The 27,699-nt window shown below is 39.2% G+C and overlaps 1 non-coding gene and 1 pseudogene across 1 annotated transcript; one reads left to right on the forward strand and one right to left on the reverse strand.

The window, feature by feature from the left end:
• The window catches only part of LOC110320797, a 27,547-nt pseudogene extending 3,258 nt beyond the window's left edge, over positions 1-24,289 (forward strand).
• On the reverse strand, positions 18,379-18,511 carry LOC115063941. The gene has a single exon (XR_003843802.1). It is a non-coding gene; the product is annotated as a small nucleolar RNA SNORA17 (small nucleolar RNA).
• Positions 24,290-27,699: the final 3,410 nt, after the last annotated feature.

Below are 27,699 nucleotides of genomic sequence, written 5' to 3' on the forward strand. Positions count from 1 at the left end.
TGTGTGTGTGTGTGTGTCTGTGTGTGTGTGTGTGTGTGTGTGTGCATGTTCTTCTAAAAATTTTCAGCAACAATATAAATTGGTTTTTATCACATTGAAATTTAGGTTGATTCCAGTTAATCTCTGTTTCTGAATAGCCAGGTTATTTCCAACTACATATTTGTTGTTGTTGTTGTTGTTGTTGTTGTTGTTGTTGTTGTTGGATGTTGGGTTATTTCTAAAAGAATACACAGGCTAGTGATATGGTTCAACAGGCAAAGGTCACTGTCACCCCAAGCCCAACCACCAAAGAAGGATACCCAAACCCATGTCTTGTGACTTTCATATGTATACAGTGGTGTGTTCCCCTGCATACAAAGGTTGAATGGATAACGTTCTTTTTTTTTTCTTTTTAAATAAAGTTTCATTAGAACACAGCTTTCACCTTAAAATGTCAGAGTTAAGTAGCAGAGGTTAGGGCCCATATCCTGTATTTACTACCTTTATACAAATATGCTTGCTGACTTTTGTAATGTAATCATAGAATATTTACTTTAACTATCTTTCATTGGAAGATGGCCAGATCTTTTTCCAGTGAGTTAGCTACCTTTTCTCAAAGCTGCAACCAAATTATTTTCAAGAAGGATCTTAGGGAAGGAGCCACTAATTTTGGCTCATGGTTCAGGGTACAATCCATCATGGGGTAGGGGAGTCATGGCAATGGGAGTGTCTTACAGATGTGATGGTAACATCATGAGGCTACTTGCTCATCTCTTGATGGATTAGGAAACAAAAAGAGGAACCACATACCTCCAAGTCCATCCCACAATTCACTTCCCCAGTCACAGCTCCACATAAAAAGTTTCACAACCTCTCAAAAAAGTTCCCTCAACTGAGAACTAATCATTCAGACATGAGTCTGTGGAAAACATTTCCCATTCGAACTATAACTCCCATTTTCTCTCTTAGGAACAGTGCTGCAATGACTATCCTGGTGAATGGATAACATTCTTACAAATCATACACTTGCTCTCTCATAGTACTGAAGATTCTATGTGTAAAATCAGTTTTCTAAAGCCAGCATCCCAGCAGAGGTGCAGAGGTGCCCCCTTGTGGAAGCTCTGAGAAGAGCATCAATTTCCTGCTTTTGTAGGTCTGGGCAGCTGCAGCATCTTGCCTGTTCACTTGTCTTTGCTAAAGTGCCTCTCTCTGATTCTTTCTTATAAGGACACCATTTATCACATCCCTGGATCAATCTAGAAGATAAAGGATAATCATCCTGTGTTAAAATCTTCAAACATAACTATCTATATGTTCTGAGTCTCTTGTCATATAATTAATATTTTCCTATGTACTGAAGGTTAAGTTTTTAATGATAAAACAATAGTAGATTAGTTTTTAATAATAAAACAAAATAAAATAGAGCAAAAACTAACACATCAGAATTGGACAAAACAAACAAACAAAAGGAAAGAGTCAAGAGAAGGCACACACACACCAAACAAACAAACAAACAAACAAACAAAAAACCCAGAAACCCACTAGCATGCACACACAGGAATCCTGTAAGAACAATAAACTGGACACCATAATATATATGGAACGGACCTTTAGGTTAAAAGAAAGAATAAAAAAGTATATAAATAAATTTTTAAAAAGAAGATAAAATTTTTAAAAAGGAAAAGGAAAAGGATAAGTTCTGACATGACATTATGACACAAAGAATTCCCAAAGATGCCACTGAGTTTATATTCTGTTGACCATCTACCGCTGGGCATGCAAGAATATGAATATGTTAAACAGCCAATATTCACCCTATACACAACAATACATACATACAAAAACCAGTTTTTGTAAACACTATGGAAAATTCAGTATTTGTGGGAGATAATAGGGAAAAAAGAAGGAAAACATTCTCTTTACATTCTCCAAATTTTATAAACATCCATTGACATGTGTAGTGAAATGCAAAAATAAGTCATAACACAATTTATAACATTGCCTAAAACAAAGGGTGGTATTATTCATTTCCGATGCAATGACATTTCAAAGAGTTTTGAATCCAATTCATACAGTTTTCCATTAAATAACATCAAGTCCATTCTAGCAGTAGGATGAGAGACAAATTCACTGCCAATTGTGGGAGTTTTATCAGGGGAATGAAAAGCCAGCTTAGATCTAAAGAAATGAGGAGTATCAGAGGAAACACACAAGGAGAAAGCTCCTCCTGCAAGGAAGGTTTAGTGCAGGTGTAGGAGTGAAGGGAGGGCAAGTGTGGCTACTGGTGTGTTCTGTGGTGTCAAGGGAAGGGATGCTATAGAAAGAACCTGCACAGTTGCTTAGGCATAGATAAAGACAGACCTTGTAAGCCTGGTGTGAATGGATTCGCTCCCAAGATAGATCTTCTGAAAATGACCCAGGTCATCTGAGACAGGAAGTTAATATTATTAAGGTGTTAGCTACTCTCCAAATTGATCTATAAGTTCAACGTAATAAAACCTACTAAAATCCCAGGCATTTTTTTTTCAAAAATAACCAACAAATAATATTTATGTGGAAATAGAAAGGACCATTAATGTGATTTCAAAAAAATGGAAAAATAATGAGAGAGCTTACAAATCCTAATTTTTCTATTATTTATAATTTTTATTTGTCCCTTTTTGGAAAATAATTTTGTACACTATATTTGATTACAGTTCCCCTCCCTCTACTCCTCCCAACTCATCCCCAAATTCCATCCCATCCATATCCGTTCTCTTTATGCCTCTCATTAGAAAAGAACAGGCTTCTAAAAGATAATAAAGCATAACAAAAAATTTAAAACTCTAAGATAAACAAAGCCCATCACATCAAAGTTGGACAAAATAACAGAAAGAAAAAAGCCCCAAGAACAGGCATAAAAATCAAAGACCCACTCGCTCACACACTCAGGAATCCCATAAAGCTACTAAACTGAAAGGTATAGTATACACGCAGAGAACCTAGTACAGACCCATGTAAACCCTATTCTCATCACTCCTGTTTCTGTGAGTTCACATTCCAGTTTCAGTCTCTGAAATCTACTACAGTGAAGACAAAATGACTTGGGCATATTGATTGATGGGATGGACTGAGATAATCCTTACATTAAAGTTAATTTTTTTCCTAAGCTGCCACAATAATTCAATTAGGAAAGAATAGTATTTTCAAAAGGAATGCTTCCAGAATAGTTGATTATCCATAGGGGGAAATAATACCTAAAACCTCAGGCCTTGGTTTTTATTTCATACACAAAATTCTGCTCAAAAGAGACCATGAACCTAAACTTAAAAGTTAAACATCTGACAGTATCTTAAAGTATGGACAAAGAGTGGTTTTCTTTGAGATGCTTTGCATTAGGGAAGAGCAAATGCAAGCACAAGGGGTGGTGGACAAGAACATAAGTGTTGGCACGACTCTCACAGAACAAGGTAATACTGAACATTCACAAAGCACCCCTGATGTTAGAACTCTATCTTGCTTGTGCGTGTGAAGTGGTCTAGCCACTTCATCAAACGTTGGAGAAGTTCCTCAAACTTCAAACATGATCATCACACACTCTATCCGTTGTGTTCCTCGGTATTTGTCAGGAGAACTGAGAACACGGGTCAGGAAGTGTTTTCCTGAGTGCAGCCATCTCAGCAATGAGTTCCACCTTGATGGAATCATCAAAACTGAGTTCATGTTTCCTCAGGTATTTCATGTTTGTCTGTTAACCAGTAAGGGATGCAAAGAGGGAAGCTGCCATTATCCTGTTATCTAACTAGGGCCCACAAGCCATAAATGTATTTCTTATCTTGACTTAATTGACTATGTGCAGCTTGCCCACTCCTTTGTTCCCTTCTATTTCCAAAATTCTGGACCAAAGTCCAGGAGGAAACCTACCCACACAATCTGAACTAAGGGTCCAGAGACCAGGTGACCCAGATAAGGCCCAGTCACCCAGCATTAACTTCCTTGCTTAACCCCTTGTGTCAAAATAAGATTGGTTAATGAAACAGCCCACCTGTCTCCTCCTGGCTTTGTGCTCCCATCCTATAAATATGCTGTGCAATCTTCCTTCGGGGATGCGGTCAGATCCTGAAATAGCCACCTCCCTGATCACTCCAAAAATAAAGCTTTTATTTTTAAGCTTCCATATCTGAAGTGAGTTTTCTCAGCTTCCAACTTGAACCTAACACACACATCTACATATTCTCATAAAATGTTTATCATAGCACTTGTTGTAGCACCCAGGAAAGTACAAATGAATTATCAGCTATGAATAGGTAAATAAATGTAGAAAGTTTATGCACAGCAGTATTATGCAACAAAACAAAACAGACCTGGAAAAAGAAAGCACTGATACATACTTAGATATGGACAGAACCGGAAACATTGTGCCACCCCAGAAAAGCTGGAAAGATGTCACATATTGTCTGCTTTCATTGATACAAATATCCATAAGTTGAAAATGTTTCATTAGAGAGAAACAAATTAGTAATTGTCTGGGTCTGAGGATGGTGCTGGAGTAGAATTGGGTACTGATCAGAATGCGTTCAATTTGTTGTTGCTGTTGTTGTTGTACACAAAAGCATCCAAAGTTTTAGTTCATAGTGATGGCCGCAGACAGTCACAGGTAATAAACCTTCCTAGACCAAGATCAATTGTTAACTGGATGAAATTTGGGGGTGTATAAATCTTAATTAAGATTTTAAAATGAAGCACTAATATATTCTACAGCATAGATAATCTTTAATACGTAACTTATGTGATAAAATCTAAATCCAAAACATTCATGTTAGATGATCTTATTAAGTGTGATGCCCAGAGAGGGCAAATGTACAGGGATGGAAGGTAGCGGTGAATGGCTGCCTGGAATTTAGGGTGAGAGAGAATTGGGAAATGGGGTTTCCCTTATGAGTAGAGGGAAATGTTTTAAAACTGGAGTGTGGTGGTAGGTGTACAATTCTGTCAATATACTAAGCCAATAGTGAAGTATACACCTTAAAGAGTTTGCTAAGTAGAATGCAAATTTTATGATACAGTTGAAAAAATATTTTTAATCTATCTATTGATTGGCACAATCATGTTTTAGTGTAGAATTGACTAGAATTGGCAGGCAGACATGTTAAATTTTTTAGATTGGCTCTAAATCTAGTCATTTTTTTTCCTTACTTTTAAATTGGGTATCTACTCTCCATAGGTAGCATTATAATTGTTTGCCACCTTTAGTCAGCTGTCTGCTTTGCCAGTTGCTTTTTTATAACTGACCAAATATCTGAAAGAAACACTTGCAGATGTCTTCTGACTCTAGTTTCAGTGGGTTTGACCCAAGGTCTCATGGCCCCAACATCAGTAGAAGAATACCAGAGGGGATTCTTCACTTCATATGAACAGGAAGCCAAGCGCTGACAGGGGTTCTACAGAGCAGTGTATATGTCAGTGGGAACCGGGTTATGCCCTTCATGATCTAGTTCCTCCATCTAGACCCCACTTTGTAAGATTTACAGAACCTTCCACAATAGCATCACCAGAAGTGCCAGCACATGACCCTGCGGGAACCAAATATTCAAACCATAACCCATATAATTGTCATAGTTTCCACATAGCCACAGCACACTGCAGCTATGTAATGTGCTGCACTTGAGAAGAAAGACAGCACTCTGGGACCTATAGGCTAAACCAGGGCATTTTTTAAAGCCAGCTAATTTCACAGTAGGAGATTAATTAGGATGTCAAATTGTTCCCTGAAAATAGATGCAGTAAAAGGGTTGGCAACCCGTGGCTTTCTCAATTCAGCAAAGCAAGTGCTTAAAAATATTTATGCCTGCAGCTACTGCGTTCCTTTCATCTTGGATACAACTTAGAGCTGCCTCTATTTAGACACAGGATGGGGGGGGGAGGGCTCTTCTGTGACGAAAAGTGTATACTAGAATATTAAATATCCAGAAGTCTATTCAAGGCTTTCATGCTTATGAATGCAGTGTATTTTTCCATTCCTCTATAAACCAACATACAAATAAAATAATACTATGTAACAAAGTTCAAACTGCAGGCAGTAATTTGTTTTAACTGTTTTAGAGGAACTAGTGTGCACTTCATATGTGATTAGAGGATGCAATCATTGGCCCAGGTGGACTATAGTGTATGTTGCAGGTTACAAAAGCTGAATATACTATGCTGCCTTAGGGAGCATTTTCAACACTTTTTAAAGACTTAGCAGAAGTTTAAGGCAAGAACCAAGATGTAAAATCCTACTTTGAAATTATTAATACAACTTAAAATAAGAGAAGCAATTTCAATACAAATAATTAGGTGTTTCATTTCCTACTGATTTGGAAAGACTGCATATGAACTATAAAGATTAAAGAGATGAATGTATCTATGTGCCTTTCATGGAATGGGTATGAATTAGGATTACAAATGATCAAAACACTGAAGGAATGACGAAGAGCCATTTGACAAGCTGTGGTCCAGAGTGTGTTCAGTGTAATAGCCATGGCAGCCTGGCTTCTCTGCAGCACCCACAGGAGTTCATCAATGGGCTTTTAATCCTTTAAATCCTGTTCCTCTGTGTTGGTGAGACGAATGCCTCTGTGGGCTCTGGTGTTTTCTTTGCTTAGAGGTGAAAGAGAGAGGGGGGGAGGGAGGGAGGAAGGGAGGGAGGGAGGGAGGGAGAGAGAGGGGGGGAAGGAAGAAAAAAGAAAGAAAAAGAAAGAAAGAAAGAAAGAAAGAAAGAAAGAAAGAAAGAAAGAAAGAAAGAAAGAAAGAAAGAAAGAAAGAAAGAAAGAAAAGAAAGTCAACAGAGTCTTGCCCCTGTTTTTGTAAGGGCTCTAGGGAACTGAAGGATAAAGCTTGGTAGTATATGCTAGAACATGGGCTTGCCCTTCAAGACAGAATCAGGCCATACCTCTGTGCAGCCTCCTCTAGGAGAGAGAATTAAGTAGTCAGTGATATGACTTGACAATTCTCAATTTATGGTTATTGGCTTCTCCATGCTCCCTGTCATGTCTGTTACACAAAGTAAATTCCATGATATAGAACCTTCCATCATCCCCTTAAAGGTTATTACAAGTTAAATTGCTCTTTGCCCTGGAAATTGGTCTGCAGATTTCTGAGGGCCGTGGGGTGTGGGCATTTGTTCAGGGGGGTGTTCTGTAATCTGCAGTCTGAGCAGGCTTCTCTGGCTTTCCCTGCCATCCTTCTCGCAGCAGCCATCTTTCTATTTTTCTCTATATATCTCTTATTCACACTCTTTTTTAAAATATATATATATATTATTTTGAATTTATTTTTTACACTCCATATTCCATTCTCCATCCCACCCCCAGTTCTAACTGTTCCACATTCCATACCTCCTCCACACGCCATCTCCATATGGATGCCCCCACAACCCCCCACCTGACCTTTAAACCCCCTGGGGCCTCCAGTCTCTTGAGGGTTAGGTGCACCATCTCTGAATAAACACAGACCTGAAAGTCCTCTACTGTATGTGTGTTGGGGGCCTCATATCAGCTGGTGTATGCTGCCTGTTTGGTGGTCCAGTGTTTGAGAGATCTCAGGGGTCCAGATTAATTGAGACTGCTGGTCCTCCTACAGGATTGCCCTTCTCCTCAGCTTCTTTCAGCCTTCCCTAATTCAACACCAGGGGTCAGCTGCTTCTGTCTATTGGTTGGGTGCAAATATCTGCATCTGATTCTTTCAGCTGCTTGTTGGGTCTTTCAGAGGGCAGTCATGATAGATCCCTTTTTGTGAGTGCTCCATAACCTCAGTAATAGTGTCAGGCCTTGGGACCTCCCCTTGAGCTGGATCCCACTGTGGGCTGTTACTGGCCCTTCTTTTCCTCAGGCTCCTCTCCAGTTCCATCCCTGTAATTCTTTCAGACTGAACAATTAAGGATCAGAGAAGTTACTGTGGGATGGCAACCCCATCCCTCACTTGATGTCCTGTCTTCTTGCTGGAGGTGGGCTCTATAATTTTTTTCTTCCTACTGTTGGGTGTTTCATCTAAGGTCCCGCACTTTGAGTCCAGAGACCTGGGAGGTGAGAGACATCCAAGACTCAAAGAGAGGGATCTTATGAAGCTCTCCTAAACTGAACACCAGATGCTGCTGCACAAATCAGAAGCCTCCTCAACCTGAATCTAATTCATGACCTAGAGGAAAAATGAGAAATGAGGGGCAATTTCTAAGTGTAAAACGCTAGCTTTAAAATATGCACATAGCTTAAAATAATGTATGCTCATGAGTTTATGGTCTCAAATACTAAATTTCCTCCGAGGATTAGTTCAAAAATCTCTGTGGATGATAAACATATCATTGCCAAGGGGTATCCTTGGCAACTAATGGGTAATTGCTCAGAAACAGCTGCCTTCTGGTAAGAGAAGGAGGCCAAGTCTGCTTAGGCATCCTTCTGAGGCATTCTGGGAAGGCTGTGGACTAAGCGCAGAGATCAGGAAGGACTCTCATGCTGTGCTCTTAGCACGGAGGAGTGGGCACTAACACCGTGAGACATTTTATGAGATGAAGCCAGACTCTGAAGAGCACCTAGGGAGATAGACCTCTGAGAATTGAACAGTTCACTAAGTCTTGTTGGTAATACCATAAAAGTATAAAGAGAGACAATGTGAGCCACCCACAGTTTAGAAGAGGAAGACAAATGAGACATCTGGAAGAACTGGATGGCAATTTGTCAGATTTAAGCATGCTACCTACAAGGTCATTTGTGAAAGAGTGTTGTCTACAGGATCACTTCTGGAGGCAAAGCCAGTTATGAGTAAGTGAGCATAGACCCCAACCTCACCAGTAAGCTATCTATAGAGACGTGATTTTGGGGTTATGACCCAAATCATCACGCTAACATACTAAATGGACCTAGGAATTTTATAAAATGGATACAATTTGGAACTACTAATTTTTATAGCAATTATTTTAAGTTTAGATGGGATGATACATTTATACATAAAAACTGATATCATAAGGAATGAATTATAGAAAAAAATAAATTTTTCTATAATTATTTCTAAAGACAAGTCATTAGAATGCTTATAAAATTTGTCATTTTACAACTTTGTATCACTTTGAGCATATACTTTCCATTGTCCTCTCTTATCTTCCTCTACCTCTTCTCCAACTCTTCCTTTCTCACAAGTCTGCTGTGTGTATGTGTGTGTGTGTGTGTGTGTGTGTGTGTATACATGCGTGCGTGCATGCATGAGAGAGAGAGAGAGAGAGAGAGAGAGAGAGAGAGAGAGAGAGAGAGAGAGAGATTATTTACTTAAGCGAGAGTAACTTACCAGTAGATACACCATTGAGGAATACTCTTCTTCTTCCTCCTGCCACGCGTAAGTGTTTATAGCTTCTCAGAGAGTGATGGGGCCTTATAATCCCACCCCTATCCATGATACAATGTTTATAGATCAGTCTTGCACAGGTAACTTTTGCTTCCGTGAGTCCTTGGGCACTGCATCTAAATTGTATGCAGAGGGCAGTATTTTACAGCACTCTTTCCTATCTTCCCGCACTTATAATTTTTCTACTCCCTGTTCCTCAAGGTTCCCTGAACCTTAGAATAGTAGAAAGGATGTTCCATATGGGCTCAAAATTTAAAGTCACTTATTTTCCACATTTTAACCAGGTAAGAGTCTACAAGTCTCTAAATTAACCATCACCTATGGCAAAGAGAAACTTCTCTGATCAAGGCTGAGAGTAATACTAATCTATGGAAATAAACATAAAAATTTAGAAGACTAATCACTAGTAGTGAATTTCCCCTGGAGCCTTTAATCTTCCCTTCCATAGTTTTTGACTTAATTTACAGTAGCAGGCATGAATTCCCTCCTGAGGAGTGGGTCTTAAGTCTATTAAGAAGGCCAATGACTTCCTCCAACACCAGTCATGATACCATTTCACCTGTGGTCAACCTTGCCTAGAAAATTGGTATTGTAGCTCACAAGAATCACTATATAAAACTGTAAAATTTTCCTCAAGGAGGATATATAGCATCTTCTGGTACTATGGAAGCTAGCCATCAGGGAGGAAGCTTCTAGCTTAATTCCAGGTTGATTTGTCTATGTTCTGCAACCAAAGAATGTGGCTTTCAGCAATAGGGACTTAACAAGTTCTGCTGGGCAACCACGAGCAATGGCAATGATCTGAGTTGTTTTGGTGGCCTCTGAGTGATGCTTAACAACTCATATGAAGTGGTTATCCCACGCCGGGAACTGGCATTTTCAAGCAGCAGCCTACTAGTTCATGTCAAGGCATATTCATGTGAATGATGATCAGAGTTTATAGTGACAGTAAAGTAGTGGAAAGGGAATATAACTTGCAATTTATTTGTTCACCTGTAGTACTGAGGATAAAGTCCAGGGCTTTGCTCACACTAGGCAAATGCTGCACCATCAAACAACATCCTCAGCCCTTCATGATATCGCTTGTGAGATGGAACATGTAAATGTAGAAGGAATAGGAAATAGAGAGAATCAGAAATAAAGGAAAAGGTAGGTGAGTCAGCTTGCACCTTAGGTGTGGACTTGGTGTAGTTTACCCAAACTGCTGTTCCCATAAGGACTATCTCTTATCAAATGATAATGAGAGGTCACATATAGGTTAGGAACCCTTAGACATATATACTCCCTCAGGTCTTTCAATAAATCTAAAAAGAAGGCAAAATGATGTTCTAGAAGACACTTTTGTATTTGTTATCTAATTAATAAATTGCACAACCATCTATATTATCTTGATTATCAACTCCAGAAGCCAATCAGTCCAAAAATCAAGATAAATTTTTGTTTCCGTGGTTTTATTTGTTTGTTTGTTTTACAGCAACATTAAATTTTTCTGAAAAGATTTATTTAGTTTACTTTAGATGTATTAATGTTTGCCTACACACATATATGGGCACCATATGTGTGCCTGGTGGATTCCTTGTAACTGGGTTTATGAGTGATTGTAAACTACTATATAGGTGCTAGGAGTCGAACCCAGATCTTCTACGAGAACAACAAGCACCCTAAACTATTGGATCTTGTGGGCAACAAAGAGCAGTGGTAATAGCCTATATTGTTTTGAAAGTTTCTGGAAAATCTCTAACCCACAGTTTCAGTGGAGGTATCACATCGCTGGCACTGTGCTTCTTATTTAGCAACCTAAATAAGCATACTTCTGGGATGAGCATACTCCCCTGAGTAGGATAACACCAACTAAATACGTTTATACAATATAGACTACATGAACATGTATTATGTAAATATGATTATGAAGCTTATAAAATATTAGGTTTCCATATTCCTTTTATTTAACAAACTATTGAAATCAGTTTTCCTTACTTACTTACTTAATCATTTCCTTCAGGAACACAATTCTTTTCAAAGGCCTTGTTAATCTGTTCTTTGTGAATTTTGCATTGTGAGTGCCAATCCCACCTATCTAGCCCTTCCCCACTACCCATCTCTACCCTTGCAACCACCCCCAGCAAAGAAAAAAATTCACTTTAGAAGTTATAGTGTATCACAGTGCATCCCACTGTATACCCTTTTGTCCACACTTCTTTGCTTACAAATGTTTGTTGCAGTGATTCATTGATGTGATATGAGGCCTCTGGCTTCTGCTACACTATCAATATTAGAACCTCTCTGGGACTCCTCTTGTATATCCTGTTGTTGCCCTGGGTAGTGAATATCTTGTCATTTGGATCTGTATGACTGCCCCCTTCATGCTCTCCTGCAGTTCATCTTCACCAACGGCATAGATGTTGGGATAGGACAATTCAAAGCCTTGGATCTGAGCCTGAGAGGTATCTGAACTGGTGAGCCTGCCAGATCTCCTGCACACATACTACAAGGGCAACCTCTCCTACCCGGCTCCAGCTGGCCCATCCAATGCTGCAACCAGCAAGGGACAGAACCAGCTCTCCCATTCTCATGTCCTCATTGCTGGCTTATGTGTGCCTATGCCATCAAGGTCAGCTCTGCTGTGTTGCCCAGGTGAGGTGCTATGTCTTCTTTCTGGAATGCTGCAGCAAGTGAGAGGCAGGGATGGCTCTTAGGCTCCTCTTAGCCTCCTCCTCCTCCTCCTCTTCCTCCTTGTTCTTTTTCTTAGAATTTCTGATTGGCCCTCTACCCCTTCTTCATGTTTCTTCATCTTGGAGCCACTTCTCTTGGCATTTATCTATGTGGAGTACTAATCTCATTCATACTGTCTATGTGAGTTACTAATACGTTTTCACACTATTCACATGAAGTGTTCTGACTTCTCCATATCCTCACCAGCACTATTTTTTGTTTTTCTGATAATAGCCCTGCTTAATGGTTACATAAGCCTAGTTACAGAAACCTATCTTCAAAAAAAAAAAATGTTCTTAAAGCCATTGTCAAAAATCTTCTGGTTGGTGATGCACAGGTTTACATCTAGGGCTTTTTTAAAAAAATTAATAACAACAACCAAAATTGTTGCCCATTCGATTTTATTATAGGTCCATTGAGGTTTCCTTACTTCTTTTACCTTCTCTTGATTAAATCTCAGTAAGCTATATGTGCTCAGGAATCTGTCAGTTTCTCTTAGGTCACCAGATACTGGTCTATATAGCAGGTTCATACAACAAAGGTCTTGCTGGCTTTTGACTCCAGCCAGGCTCAACAAGTTCAAGGCCTGCTCAGGGAATGTTATACAACAGTGTGGAACAACCAACCAGCCTGGCTCTCTTCAAACTGAGCAACTCTAAATAAGGAAAGACGACACTTGAGATGCTTTTAAAAAAGAAACAAACGAAACAAACAAAAACAAAAAACAAAAAAATTAACACTTTGATGGATGGATGGATGGATTGATTGATTGATTGGCTTTCCAAGTCACCCCTCTGCTTTGCAGCAGGTCTTCTTTCCTGTGTGGCTGGCACATGTGCCCTCCACCCCTTCTTCACGTTTCTTCATCTGCTGCTTATGTCTGGGGTGTCTGAGATTCCCCTGATGCCCCCTGTGTCCCTGCCTTTTAGTCTTTGAACCGGCAGAGAAAACAAATGCAATCAAGACCACAGCCCATATCAACTAAGTAGTTATATCTTTGGTCTCTTATTTATTTTTATGGAGATTTTTACTTGCTTTCATAATTTTTTGAGATTCAACAGCAGATTGTCTGTTTTCTATCTTTTTTGCTTTTTTCAATGTACACAGCAGTGGATATAAATTTCCTTTTAAGCACATATTTTTGCTATATCCCATAATTTTGAATTTTCTTTTCACCCCCCCCCTTTCTTAGCTGTAAAGGCAAGGGCCCTATCACTGAGCTATAGCTAGAGCCCTCAAGTTTTAAATTTTGATTGAAGACGATTTCAAATTGAGGAGAATTTCGTTTGCTAGAATGTTTTGATTTTTGAATCTTTGTTTTCTTCCTATAGTAGACTTATATAGCAGCATCAGTTTAATTGTGATCATTTTTACTGACAAGGATAAAGGGTTTTTTGGCTTCTAATATCTCTGTCCTAAGACTGCCCTCTTCTGGTATAAAGCAGAATAGTTTTATGAGTTTGGTTTTTTGTTTTGTTTTGTTTTGTTTTGGGGGGTTTTGTTTGTTTTTATTTTGTTTTTGTTTTTGTTTTTTCCCATGGAATGACTTGTAGTAAGGGAGAATTTATTACTCTTTTGAAGGATTCTTCATCCTTCTCCCACTTTTTACTATTTTATCAGTACAAAAAAGGATGTATGTCCGGCTCCCCTCCTTCCTTATGTACCTTAGTTCCCACTGAAGTGACATCATTCTCAGGGTTACTGTGAGACTTACTCTCCTGTCCCAAGAGCACGTGCTGTGTTCTTGGATTTCTTTTTAATTTTAATTTTTATACATTTTCATTAAAATACAATAAATCACTTTTTGCCTTTCGATTCTATCCTTTAGCCCCTCCCTCCAATTCATTCCACCCCCTACTCCACTTCTTCTTACTGCCACATACATATTGCTTCTGCTTTAGTGTGGGGAGAAACATCCTTTTATTTCAGAATGGTTTGATCTGTTCTTAATGAAACTCCAGTTCTCTACTCTCTCTTTTTATTTTCTACATCATTCCTTTCAGATTCAAAGGAATCTCCTGCATATCTAGGTTTGAGGAAAGAATTCCTGAGGCAGCTTTTCTGGAATGTAATGCTTGTTTTCTCGGCTTACAAATACTTGAAGTTTCTGACATGCATGGGCTCTTTGTGATGTTGAAGTCATGGAACATATGTGGAGTATTTCTGTTTTGTTGTGTGTTTTAAACTCACACTGTCTTTCCATAGGATACGTGGTAATTTCTCAAAGCAGCAAGTATAGTTACCCTGGAGACACCTAGAATTTTCTCTTCCCTCTGACTATAGTTCTAGGAAGATCTTATTTCCTTCCCCCTGTTTTCTTCTCATTTATATCAGGAAGATGAACAGGAGGAGAAGAATTCATAGGTTCAACGTTGAGGTAGGAAATCTAGTTATGGGAGTATTGTATGTATGTGTACAAATGCATTTTTAAAAGTATGAAGATATAATTTAAAAGTTCTATACTGAAATTTTACATAAACAACAGTTAGGACTTATAACCTAAAGTTTTAATTTTAAAGTTATTCTAGGAGTTCATTGAAGTCCAGATTTCAAGTAAGGTATACTGCATTTTTATGCAAAGTGCTTATTCTAAAGACGACTATTGTCATTTTAATTTATTTGTCATAATTACAATATTCCTCTCCACTGTCCCTTCTATAGTATGGACATCTAAACCGTGCTAGGTAACTACTTCACACATGCTAGTAAATATTGTACCTCTGAACTACTTTTGATATACAAATCTGCAGCACTATACGTTTTCCCAATGAAAGTGGTACGTGAATTCATGACTGTCTCCTGGTTCACAATGCACAAACAATACCTAAAGGAGTGCTGAAAAACAGATAGACATGCTTCTGAAAACATGTAATCCAGTTCTGAAGGCTGAAGCAGAAGTGTCACAAATGACAGGCCAGCCTGTGTTATCGTGAGTAAGAACGATGGTATGGGAGAGAGAAAGAGAAGGAAAATGAAAAATGGAGATGTTGAAAAAGGTCAATCAAAACCTACCATCTGTTGTTAGAAATTAAGAATACTATCATGGACCAAACAACTAAATTTATTATTATTATTATTATTATTATTATTATTATTATCATCATCATCATCATCACCAATAAAATTTATCTCAGTGACAGTAAAACTATAGAGTAATTATATTAGCATATAGCATTAGGTAACTTATGAAGTTGCAGTAAAATGATAGACCATAGTAGGAAATTTCAACCATCTCTCAAATCTCAGATTGAAAGAACTAATCAGAAGATGTGAACAATAGAAGTACACAGCTATAGCCAGGGGCACGTTGTTGCTTCAAGATTTTTTTGGGGGTGGGGGGGCTGGGAGGATGGGATGAATGGGGAAAAGTGTTGTACCACTACTTTAATATGCCCACTTGCACTAAAGTTTGAAATTCCCAATCTTCTAAGGGTTTTGGAAAAACCATCTAAGAGTAAAAAGTAACTCAAGATTTTTGAGCTCTTACTGTGTGCCATGTATCTACAAAATATTTTTCATCAGTCAGTTATGTTAATCTTTCCATGAATAAACACATATAGGCTTATTATACACACTTACAAAAGTACACACACAGAATCACACACACACACACGCACACACACACACACACACACACACCACCCTATATGTCAGTCTTTCTTGGCCCATCCTGAGAGGTGCTTAATATATTAAGAGTGAAAGCCAAAACGGCATTGTTTGCCACTGGGGTGCCCAAACTCTACTCTGCTCCAGTACCCTTTTTCTGTTCCATTTGCCCTGTACCATCTTCATGAGGTTTTTTTTTAATTATTAGATATTTTCTTTATTTGGGTGATGCTTTTATACAGTGCACAAGAGATTATCCCTAAACCAGGATTTTTACTTGACCCCCCGCAAAAATCTATCCTATCTATGAACTGTTGGAACTAATAAATGGGGCCAGTCCTGCAGATCCAAAGCAACAACAGTATATCTGAGAGGACTCCCATTGAAGATCTCGTATTGCTAGTGTAGCAGAAGCGAAAGGCCTCAAATCAGACCCATGACTCATTGCAGTGAACGTTTGCAAGTAAAGCTTCAATGGAAGTCCTCTAATAATTAAAAAAAAAAAACTCTAATGGCCAATAAGCTGAGGCAGGATTAGAATGTGAGACATCTGGCATATAGAGAGGATCTGTGAAAAAAATCGGCATTGTAATTCAGAGGAAGTCGGACATATGAAACTGAGGAGTGGTAACCAGCCAGGCGGCTAACTAAGTTAATTGAGCTAGTTGGGGAACAAACAGAGGGAAGACAGGAGTGGGTGGGTGGGGGAGCACTCTCATAGAGGCAGAAGAAGAGGGGAAGGGATAGGGGGTTTCCAAAGGGGAAACCTGGAAAGGGGACACAACATTTGGAATGTAAATAAAGAAAATATCCAAAAATAAAGAGAGAGAAAAAAATCTCAGCACATAAGATGCCCTGTATGACATGCTAACTGATGACTGTATGCTAGAGTTGAAATTTAAAACTATATAACAGGAAAAACAACCAGAAGCCAAATCAAATAATCAATAGAGCCAGTAATGGAAGAGAATCAAAGACCAATGTGTTTCAATGTCTGGACATAGATGCAAAATTGTGAATAAAAATGGTTGCAAACTGAATACAAGAACATGTCAAAAAGCATCCCCCTGTCCAAGTAGGCTTTACCCAGAGACACATGAATGGCTCAACATAAGTGAATATAGATGTAACCTACCATATAAGCAAAATGAAAGGCAAATACCATACTATCATCATTCATTCATTGCAGAAAAATCGTTTGACAAAATCCAACACCCCTCCATAATAAAAGTCCTGGAATGATTAAAGAGACAAAGGATATACATCAACATAAAAAAGGCAGTTTACAATAAGCCTACCGTCAACATCAAAGTAAATAAAGAGAAATTCAAGCATTTCCACTAAAATCAGGAAGAAGACAAAATGTCCACTCTCTCCATAGCTATTCAATATAGTACTGGAAGTCTTAACTAGAGCAAAAATGCAACTGAAGGCTATCAAGGGATGCAGATTGGAAAGGAAGAAGTCAAATTATTGTTATTTTCAGATGATATGACGATATACAGAAGTATTCCAAAAATTTTCACTGAGTAACTCCTACAGCTAATAAACATTTTTAACAAAGTAGCTGGATGCAAAATTAACTGGCAAAAATCAGTAGCTTTCCTATATACAAATGACAAACAAACTGAGAAAGAAATCAGGGAAGCCATTTCTTTTGCAATAGCCTCAAAAATATAAAATATCTTAGGAGTAACTCTAATGAAGCAAATGAAGAAGTTATATAACACAAGCTTTAAAAGTCACTGAAGAAAGAAATCAAAGAAGATATCAGAAGATGGAAAGATCTCCCAAGCTTGTATAGTAGAAAGATTAATATAGTAAAAATGGCTATCCTACCAACAGTAATCAACACATTCAATATAATCCCCATCAAAATTGTTACAGATTTCTTTACAGACCTTGAAAGGACAATTATCAGCTTCATATGGATATACAACAACAACAACAACAACAACAACAACAACAGGATAGCTAAAGCAATCCTGAAAAATAAAAGCTGTTGGAAGTATCACCATCACTGACCTCAAATTGTCCTACAGACCTACCTATGGTAATAAAAGCAGCATTATTGGTACAAAAACTGACACGATGTTCAAGGGAATTGAATTGAAGAGCCAGACATAAATCCACCAATTTTTGGTTAAAAAGAAAAAAAGCCAGAAATACACACTGAAAAAGACAGCATCTTCAACAAATGATGATGGTCAAACTTGATGGCTGCATGTAGAAGAACGCAAATAGATCCTTACTGATGAACCTGCACAAAATGAAAACAGACCCTGAGGGTAACAGCATCTTAAGTTCAGTATTGGGGTGGGGGTGGGGGAGATGAGGACGGGGAATGGGACAGATAGATAGTCACTTCTCTGAGGTTCTGAGTGACCTCCTCCACCACATTCAGGTTTTGACTTCTTTTAAAAACTGTTTGAAGGGGTCTGCAACCCTATAGGTGGAACAGCAATATGAACTAACCAGTACCCCCTGAGCTCTTGTCTCTAGCTGTATGTGTAGCAGAAACTGGCCTAGTTGGCCATCATTGGGAGGAGAGGCCCTTGGTTTTGCAAAGATTTTATGCCCCAGTACAGGGGAATGCCAGGACCAGGAAACGGGAGTGGGTAGGTTGGAGAGCAGGGTTTGTGGAGGGCATAGGGGGCTTTCGTGATAGCATTTGAAATGTAAATGAAGAAAATTGCTAATAATAATAATAATAATAATAATAATAATAATAATAATAATAATTTAAAAAGCTGTTTCTCATAACCAAGTCAGAAAGCTGAGCATAGACATACTGTCTCTTTTCTGCCACCTACTGACGCACATGTGACATAGCAGCCACACCTTCAATGCTTCTAGGGTCAGTTAAAATCATTTTCAGGAAAAGAAAAAAACAAAAACAAAAACAAAATAATTAAAAGTCTTTTTAAAAACCCTAAAATTCAATCCCTGCGTTACATTAGCTATATCAAGAGCTCAGCAGCTTCATGTAGCCAGAGGCTACCATATAGGACAATACAAATCTGTGACCCTTCCATCATCACAGAAAAGTCAGAACTGCTTAACCTGAAATATGTAAGATCTTCTGTCACTTTGAACCTACTCCCTGCATGGTGAACTACTGCACAGAATAATCTTAACATTTTTCCTTTTGTATCTATAAGCTAAGTTTAGCCTAGGTGCTCATGTTTTACATGGAAAAAAAGAATAATGAAGGTGTTACTATCTGCCAAATGATTTGGGGATCCTTTTTCTAATTAAAATAATAGAAAAATAATTAAAGCTTTAGAATTTTCTATTTTAATGTAATTTCAATACAGTGTCACCACACTTACTTTTTCTTAACTTCTTTACTAAAATTAATGTTATACTTATGTATTGAAGTTGCTTCAAATGTAGTTGCTCAGACTAAGTCTCCAGGGATAGAAGGAAATGTCAAAGATCTGACTTAGGTGATCCAGGGACCCAAGGCTTTTGGGCTTAAGAAAAATGCTAGCACTTTTAATTTTTATTGCATAAGCAAACAATACATTAGGTGACTTTAGTTGAAGCAAATGCAAGTGCAGGAGAGGAATATACCTGGTGTTATTTCTTGTTATTGTTGGTCATGTGCATGAGCCAAGAGCAGTCCTCCTAGGTCTTTTGCTTTCCCACAGGGCTAATGTGAACACGCCGGGCATTCTCTTCATGCTCTTGTTGCAAGTACATTCTCTTACCATTGTTTACGAAATCCTTCTAGAAGGAAACTTTGTGGGAAGAACATTCTGGACTCTGCCCCATCAGAGAAAGTTCATAGTTTTCTTACACAAGCCACCACAGTATTTGAATGTCAACTTTATAAGTATTTACTACTACATCATCAGTACATGTTTATAAATGGTGGAAGATTTTATAGGCTTATATTTTGGTTTGATTGTTTTTCTGTTTGTTTTTGAGACATAATCACACACACACACACACACACACACACACACACACATTTCTCCCAAGCTAGTTTCAAATTTACAGTCATCCTTTTTAGCCTTCCACATTCTGGGAATGCAGTTATGTGTTACCAAGCCCGACACAGAGAAGACATCCTACCCCTCCTTGAAATAAGAACACACACCCCAGACCTTGTAGATTCCACCTCCAGTACAAAGCCAGGGCATCAAGTAGAGGAATGAGGTTGTCCTCCCACAGTCAAAAACTCTGATCCAGAATTGTCTGTGTCTAAATGAACTGCAGGGGAAAAATGGAGAAGAGACTGAGAGGAAGGAGTTCCAGTGACCGGTCCAAATTGGGAGCCAGCTCAAGGGAAAGCTCCAAGGCCAGACACTATTACTGATGTTATGATGTGCTTATAGACAGGATCCTAACATGGCTGCCCTCCGAGAAGCCCAACAAGCAGATTAAAGAATCAGATGCAGATACTTACACCCAACCAATTGATAGAAGCTTGCACCCCTATGGTAGAGTTAGGGAAGGACTGGAAGAAGCTAAGGAGGAGGGTGGCTCTGTAGGAAGACTCACTAACCTGGACCCTGGGGATCTCTCAGACACTGAGTCACCATCCAGGCAGCATACACCAGCTGATATGAGGCCCCCGACACATATACAGCAGCAGACTGTCTGGTCTGGACTTAGTGAGAGAAGATGCATGTAACCATTGAGAAACTTGAGGCCCTAGGGGGTGGGAAGTCTGGTGGGGTTGGGGAGTTGGGAACATCCCCTGGGTGATGGGAGAGGAGGAATGGGATGAGGAACTGTCAGAGGGCAGACCTGGAGGAAGATAACACTGGACTGTAAAAAAAAAAAAAAAAAAAAAAAAAAAAAAAAAAAGCTGCAAACAAGTTTGCAAATGCTACACTCCCAATTTTAAAATCATAGTTCTACGTATAATATAAAAATATACATGTCTGAGAATATGTCTTTATGGATAAAAAGCGCTTATCCTGAAAATATGAGACCCGAGGGTCTACCATTCTGTGTCTACATAAAACGTGGTATAGTTATATACCTTTAACCCCAACACTGGGGAGGAGAGAGAGATACACATACTGAGAGTTTGCTGGGCAGCCAACTTGGCCTAAACAATGAGTCTCAGGTCCATTGAGAGACCTGAAATCAAGACAACAAAGTGGATGGCATGAAGTCTTGCTCTGGCCTCTGCATACACACACACACACACACACACACACACACACACACANATATATATATATATATATATATATATATATATATAGGCACACTCACATGAATTCACCACACACAATACAACTCATATACACACAGAGAAAAAAATAAATGGATAATTTCAAAATATAAATCAATACCTGTATTTACTACTGTAATTTTGAAACTCATTTAACAAGAAAAAAATCCATGCGCTACAACTCTCTACTTTTCCTACATTTTCCCAATTTTTTCTACGGTCTTTTGCTCTTTTTATTCATTTCTCTTAGCCATTTGTGGCACATATTTGACTTTACTACAATGATGGGAACAAATCATTGTTTAAAGATCTCTACTTTGCTGAGAAGAAATATCTTTCAGGTTCTCAAGATGATTCTAGGGGACATAGGTTTCCCCAAATAAGGCAAAGACTTATCAAATGGTCTCATCTCCAGAGTGTTATTGGCAAGGAGCCTAGTCTAGTAAAAGTTCTTTCTAGACTCTTCTAAGTAGTGCCCCTGTATATTACCTTATTCTGGGTACACTGGGTATATCTACTACAGGAAAGTCTCCATGAAAATGCAAGTCACAACTTTCTAAGTTTCAGAAGACTGAAGACACTTTAGGACTTTGTCTCATCCACTGAATTTGTTACTGCTATCTTCGTTGTTTAGTGTGTGCAAATGTTGTTCCTCTAGGCACCAGTAAGTAGATTCATCCCAGGGAATCATATGTCTGTCATGTGCAGATGGAAGAGTCAGAAAATCCATGTGGAGGTGAACGTTTCTTGGTGATATGAAGTCATGATTAATACATGTTGGCCAATAAGTCGTTGGAAACCCTTTTGATAAATTGTGTAAACAGTGTATGAAAAATCATGAAAACTCACCAACTCATTGAACATTCTGTGTGATGTGAAAAAAGTGACAGTACAGATTCTCATTTCCAAAGCACCTAAAGTTGGGAAAGACCCACCAACGTGAAACTTAAAAGGATGGTAACAGGTAACATTTGTGATATATGAAATATGAATAAACTCAGTCTTTAAATTATCTGTTTGTGAACTAAATACTAACTGTATCTGGAGAAAAGTTACCTGAATGTCTTAATAATCTAAACACTGAGAGCACATGTATTATGCAGCCGCTGCTGTGTGAACTTCTATGACAGCCTGCTCAGTGGCTCGGTTGCAGGCTTGGATTAGATGTTTCATTGGCACAGGTTTATTTTTATTTCTACTTTTTATTTAAAAAAGAAAAAAAGGTTGCACGTGTCTTTTGACAAATGGCCCTCAAGAGCAATTAATTCTTTTAAAACATTGGGGGGGAAAGAGCATTGTAATCAAAGCAACTCCCTAGTGTCAGATCTGCATAGAATTCCAGCCATAGAAGTCAGTACACCATGATAAGAAGAGACTCCAGTCTTTCCTTGAACCCTTGAATGACTATTAACATAAATTCGTTTCATTGACTAACATAAACTCAGCCCAAGTAGTGTTTTCACATTCACCAATACTTTCCCTTGGACTCTAAGGCAGTCTCCATCCAGATAGACTCCCCTTCTTAGCCTCAGAGAATATGGCTGCTAGTTTTGTTTCCCTTCTTATCCTTACCCTCGTTACCAACTCAGATATGCATACAGTGTTGGAAACATCTAAATGGGCAGCTATAGTATTTTCTTCTATGAGGGGATATTGAATGAAAGATTGAAAACACAGGGATTTAAGCAACGCTGTACATATCAAAACTTTGTTGATTGTTTTTACCTTATCTCATTTATGATTGTTTTGAGTTTTATGGAGAAGAAAACGGAGGATGTCAGTGTAAAAGACCAACTCATAAGAAGCTGAAATGGAAAAGAAAGGCTAAATTCCTAAAATTAAATGTGATTCTCAACCTCGAGAGGTAGCTGTACTTTGTCAGTGCAATGTAAGTCAAATGGAATGTGACCCATGTGGTAAAGTTCCTTGCTTATGAGGAGGCCCTGGGGTTCCCCCTCATTATTCTTTCCATCTTTGGTGCACTTGTAGTCATGGCAGTAACTGTTGTGTATGTAATCCACAGACACACTCCATTGGTGAAAGCCAATGACCGGGACATGAGCTTCCTATTCAGTTGTCTCTGAGAATCACAGTGCTGTCATCCATGCTGTTCACAGGCAATCCATGCAACTGGTCCTGCATGGCCCGTCAGATCACTCTGGCTGTGAGAAGCGGGTGTGGCTGCAGCTGCAGCCGCATAAGTCAGGACGGAATCCTGTCTCACTGCCAAGCCCCACGATTCCCTGCTTGTTTACCAAAAACCTGATTATGCGCACCTGAATGATCACGTGCACCTAAGTGATCACACACACACCTGAGTGGTCACGAGCTGTCCGCCTGATGCATAGCGTCATATTGCATGATATTGAGTCACTGGCCTATCAACACCCACCCTGTCTGCATGCATGGCTAGTGTATAGAACATGCTGAATGCTGATTGGATGATGAGCGATGAGAAATGAGTGCAGAGGGTGGAAGGGGATAAATTGGGCAATCCCAGAATAGAGAGGAGAGCTGAGGAGAAGCAGGGAAGTTGAGGAGCTGAGGAGAAGCAGGGAAGCTGAGAAGCTGAGGTGAAGCTGGGAGAGAGCTGAAGTGAAGCTGAGAAGGAGAGAAGCTGAGAAGCAGAGGGGAGAAGCTGAACTGCTGTGGAGAGCTGGGGTGAGCTGTAAAGAGAATAAAGGAAGCTGCAGCAGGAAGCTGTGAAAGTTGCTCAAACCCTGCCTTGGAGTATATGTTGTCTTTGCCCCACCTCTACGGGACAGAGACTGGGGCTCTCCAACATCTGGCACTGGGCTTTTGCCTTTGTCTTTCATTCTCAGAAAGACTCTTTCACTCTTTTTTGCATACAGGATTTCCATACCCCAAACCAGGTTTATATCCATGCACTCCATTTATCAAAAACTCATTGTCCTGATCTGTGTTGTAGGGGAGATTGGTGTGTGCACAGCTTACTTAGTGTTGGAGCCTCCCAGCATGTTCAAGAACATTGAACGACAGAACGTAAAGATCATCTTTGAATGCAATGAAGGTTCTATAGAGTTTCTGTGCTCCATATTTGGGGTTGATGTTCTTCTGGCTCTGCTGTGTTTTCTTACAACCTTTGTGGCTTGCCAACTGCCAGATAACTATTATGAAGGGAAATGTATCACTTTTGGGATGCTGGTCTTTTTCATTGTCTGGGTCTCTTTTGTCCCTGCTTACTTGAGCACCAAAGGCAAATTCAAAGTTTATGTGGAAATATTTGCCATTTTGGCATCCAGCTATGGCTTGTTAGGNTGTCTATTTCTTCCCAAGTGCTTCATTATCTTGCTTAGGCCAAAGAGGAACACTGAAGAAACTGTTGGTAGAAAAGTCCCCACTGTTGACAGGAGCATCCAGCTGACCTCAGCTTCTGTGAGCAGTGAGCTTAACAACACCACGGTGTCCACTGTTCTGGATGAGTAGAGCTGTGAGCTCCAAGTAACCAGCAAAGCTGGATGAAGATCTGGCTCAATCTTCCTTTTACACTGCTTCTGAAGCAGCTGCTTGTGCTGTGGGGTAATACTGGGAACTAGGCCTTTCATAATGTAGTCTTTTTCTTTTTTTCCCTTTCTTTTGGGGGGGATGGGGTTCAAGACAGGGTTTCTCTGTATAGCCCTGGCTGTCCTGCAACTTGCTCTGTAGACCAGGCTGGCCTGCTACTTAGAAATCCACCTGCTGCTGCCCCCCAAGTGCTGGGATTAAAGGCATGTGCCACCACTGTCCAGCCATAATGTAGTCTTAATGTGAATAAAATCTTAGTCTGTAAAGATACCATTTAGCAGGTATTATAATAGGATATAGTTGAAATTAGAAGTTTTTTCATTAGAATATTTCATTGGGACTCAAGAGTAGACATGTAAGATATGCAGTGGAGTAGGATATGACAGATAGGACTTATCAGAAGTGGTAAGAAAAGGCTCAGTAACATGGGAACAACACATACTTTCTTATTTAACTCCTATTCTTATAGGAGAGTCATCTGAAAGCTCAACTGAGTGTTGCCTAGATCATATTGGTCTGTGGCAGTATCTGTGAGGAGGTGTCTAGATGACTGATTGATGTAAGAGGGCCCAACCCAAGGTAGGTAGAACCATTCCTGCGCAGGTGGTCCCAGGCTAACAAAGTCAGCTGCGAGTGAGCCAGCTAGTAGTGTCCCTCTGCTTCAATTTCCCAACTTGAGCTCCTGTCCCAACTTTCTTCAAGGGTAGATTGTGACCTCAAAGCAGAGATCAGGAAAACCCTTTCCTCCCCAAATGGCTTTTGTCCAGTTTTCTTTTCACAGCAACAATGAGCAAAGTGGAAAATCCTTCAAACTGATTCTGTTTTCAATAGCTGCCACCTGGTCCTTTCTTGCCCACATTCTTCCAATAGATGCCAGATGCACTTCTGAAATTTGCAAGCCCTCTTTTTATTTGCTTGGCTCCATGTCACTCAGATTGTCCCCTTGTCCCTTCAATATTCCAACAACATTTTATTTTTCCATTCCTCCATCCACCCACCCTTTCTTGAGAGATTGGAAGTTTTGCACAAATAAAGCATTGTCTCCCACCCTTATGTTCTTCCTCCTCTTTGGGGAGAAACTGTATCCTAGGATAAAGTTGAGATTCTAGTACCATAGAAAAGGAGAAGGTAGATTCAAGGCCAAGCAAGACTTCCTGTGTGAGTTGACACCTTAAAAAAATATCCTGAAAATCAAGAAGAACAGAGTTGTGTGAAATGACAAACTGGTTCTACATATTTACCATTGATAGCATTCTAAATGCCAGAAGTACCAGTGTCCCTTCTTCATTTTTGTTATTGGAGGACTTTGTGATTGCTTTATATTACTTCCCTTTTCTCCCTTATCCTGACTGTGGTTATCTTCTTTCATTGTTGTCATTATCATTATATTACAATTTATTTTGTGAAAGGAACTTGAGCTGTATCTACTACCTATCTCCAAGCTAACACAACACATACCTTTCATCTTCTACTTTCAGAGCTGACTGAACAGCAGCTTCTTAGCTGGAGGTGCCTCAGCGCACTGTGGCACCTGCTTTCACTCTGCCAACTCATGTCAGTTCTCCATTTGAACTTCCTTCTCAATAAATAATCTATTATTTCCTGTGGGATGCTGATTCATGCAGTGAGCCATGTTGCTTACATTTTATGATGCCCCTATCTTTCATATACTATGTAGTGCATTCCTGATGACTAAAGAGATTTTTAGTAGCAAAATTAGTTTAATTGCCAACCAAAAACTAAACCTAAATCCCCTGAAGGCAGTAGAGAAATTGAGATATACTCACGCAATGGAATGCTGTATAGCAATCCTTAGGACAGGGCTGCTTTGTGGTGAAATGACTGCAAAGAGTGGAAGTGGTTTGAAGTTGTGAAGGTTAATCATACAGGCAGGAGAGAGAAGTGACTTGGGCCAGGAACAGAGCTCTAAACAGCATGGCAGTTGAGCACCGCAACATCAGAATTGCTAATGTACTTTTGACAGGTGGCAGCTGCACATTTAAAGCATATGTTCAAAAGAAAAGGAAAGCCCTACAATATCTGATGTGTAAGCATTTACCATCACTTCCAAAAATGGTCTCATTGTAAGCTGGCTTTTAGTGCTCTTGGAAATTCTGTCTAAAAAGGGACATGCTTTAAGCTGCTAATGCTGCATGGATGGAAAATAAATCTCAAAGTGCTTTCTAGAGCTCACTAATAACTGAAAAACAAATAAAAAGGAAAATCCAAATCTTTAAGCTAGGTGTGGCAGTGCAGACTGATCATCCTAGCTCTCTTGAAGCTGAGAGAGGAAGATAGTGAATTCTAGGTTATTATGAACTACATAATGAGGCCCTGTGTAGAAAAACGAACACTTTTTGGGTTTTAGATCTATTTTCCTGTCTGCTTATGTCATAATTCTTTTTCAAATGCTGTTTTGGAAGTTCCCTGTCTTGAAGGGGTTTTAAGGAAGGGATAGGTATAAGATATGGTTCCCGTTACTGTTTCTTAATGAATGCAGCTTGCCCAAACACCAGTCTCTTGTGATTCATACACAGTGGCTTGTGAAACAACCATACATTTTCTGAGTTAAGGTGCTCTCTTCTCAGATGGCTTTAGTTTATGTCAAATTGACAAAAACAAACAAACAAACAAACAAACAAATAACCTACTTGGAATACATCCCCAAGATGGCAATATTGATTTCTATCTTTTAGTTTGTGGCTTTCCTCTGTGACTCTGTTATTTGCGCCTGCTACTTTACAGATTCACAAGGGGTCCTTAAAGTACAACAACATTCACTTTCACTTCTTTATCAGGCTTTTAAAGTACATCATTCCACAGTGTTTACATATCGATCAGGAGGCTAGTGTCCTTAGCCATGTTCTTAACTACAGAGACCAAGACATACTGTTTGCTTTGGTGTCACTTACTCTTAGGACAGAGCATGCTGGCTAGAAATATTCAGAAAATATGCTGTGAGATCAGTAATTTCTTTCCTTGTTGTGAAATGCTACATCCGTGGCTTGAGCTCTCTAAATACTCAACATTCCATAACTAACTGTTAGTTAATTATACTAATATTTTACAATAGAAAGAATTTAACAGCTATTCCTATTATTAGATGATAGTTGCATCCTAGACCCATGAGTTCCAGGTATTTGAAGTTCCAGTGGGTACAGTGAGCTCTCCTGTTTCCTGGTGGTTAGCTGTGCTTCTGATCCACATGATCAGTGAAATCAGAAATCCAGGAAGCACCATTTGCCTTTCTCACTCCCCAGCCCCCTACACATATAGTCAACTAGATAGTCAACGACTCCAGTATAGTTCTTTCACCAGCCCTTTCCTCATTA

The sequence above is a fragment of the Mus pahari genome, chromosome 4, assembly GCF_900095145.1.
Source record: "Mus pahari chromosome 4, PAHARI_EIJ_v1.1, whole genome shotgun sequence".
NCBI classification, from domain to species: Eukaryota; Metazoa; Chordata; class Mammalia; order Rodentia; family Muridae; genus Mus; species Mus pahari.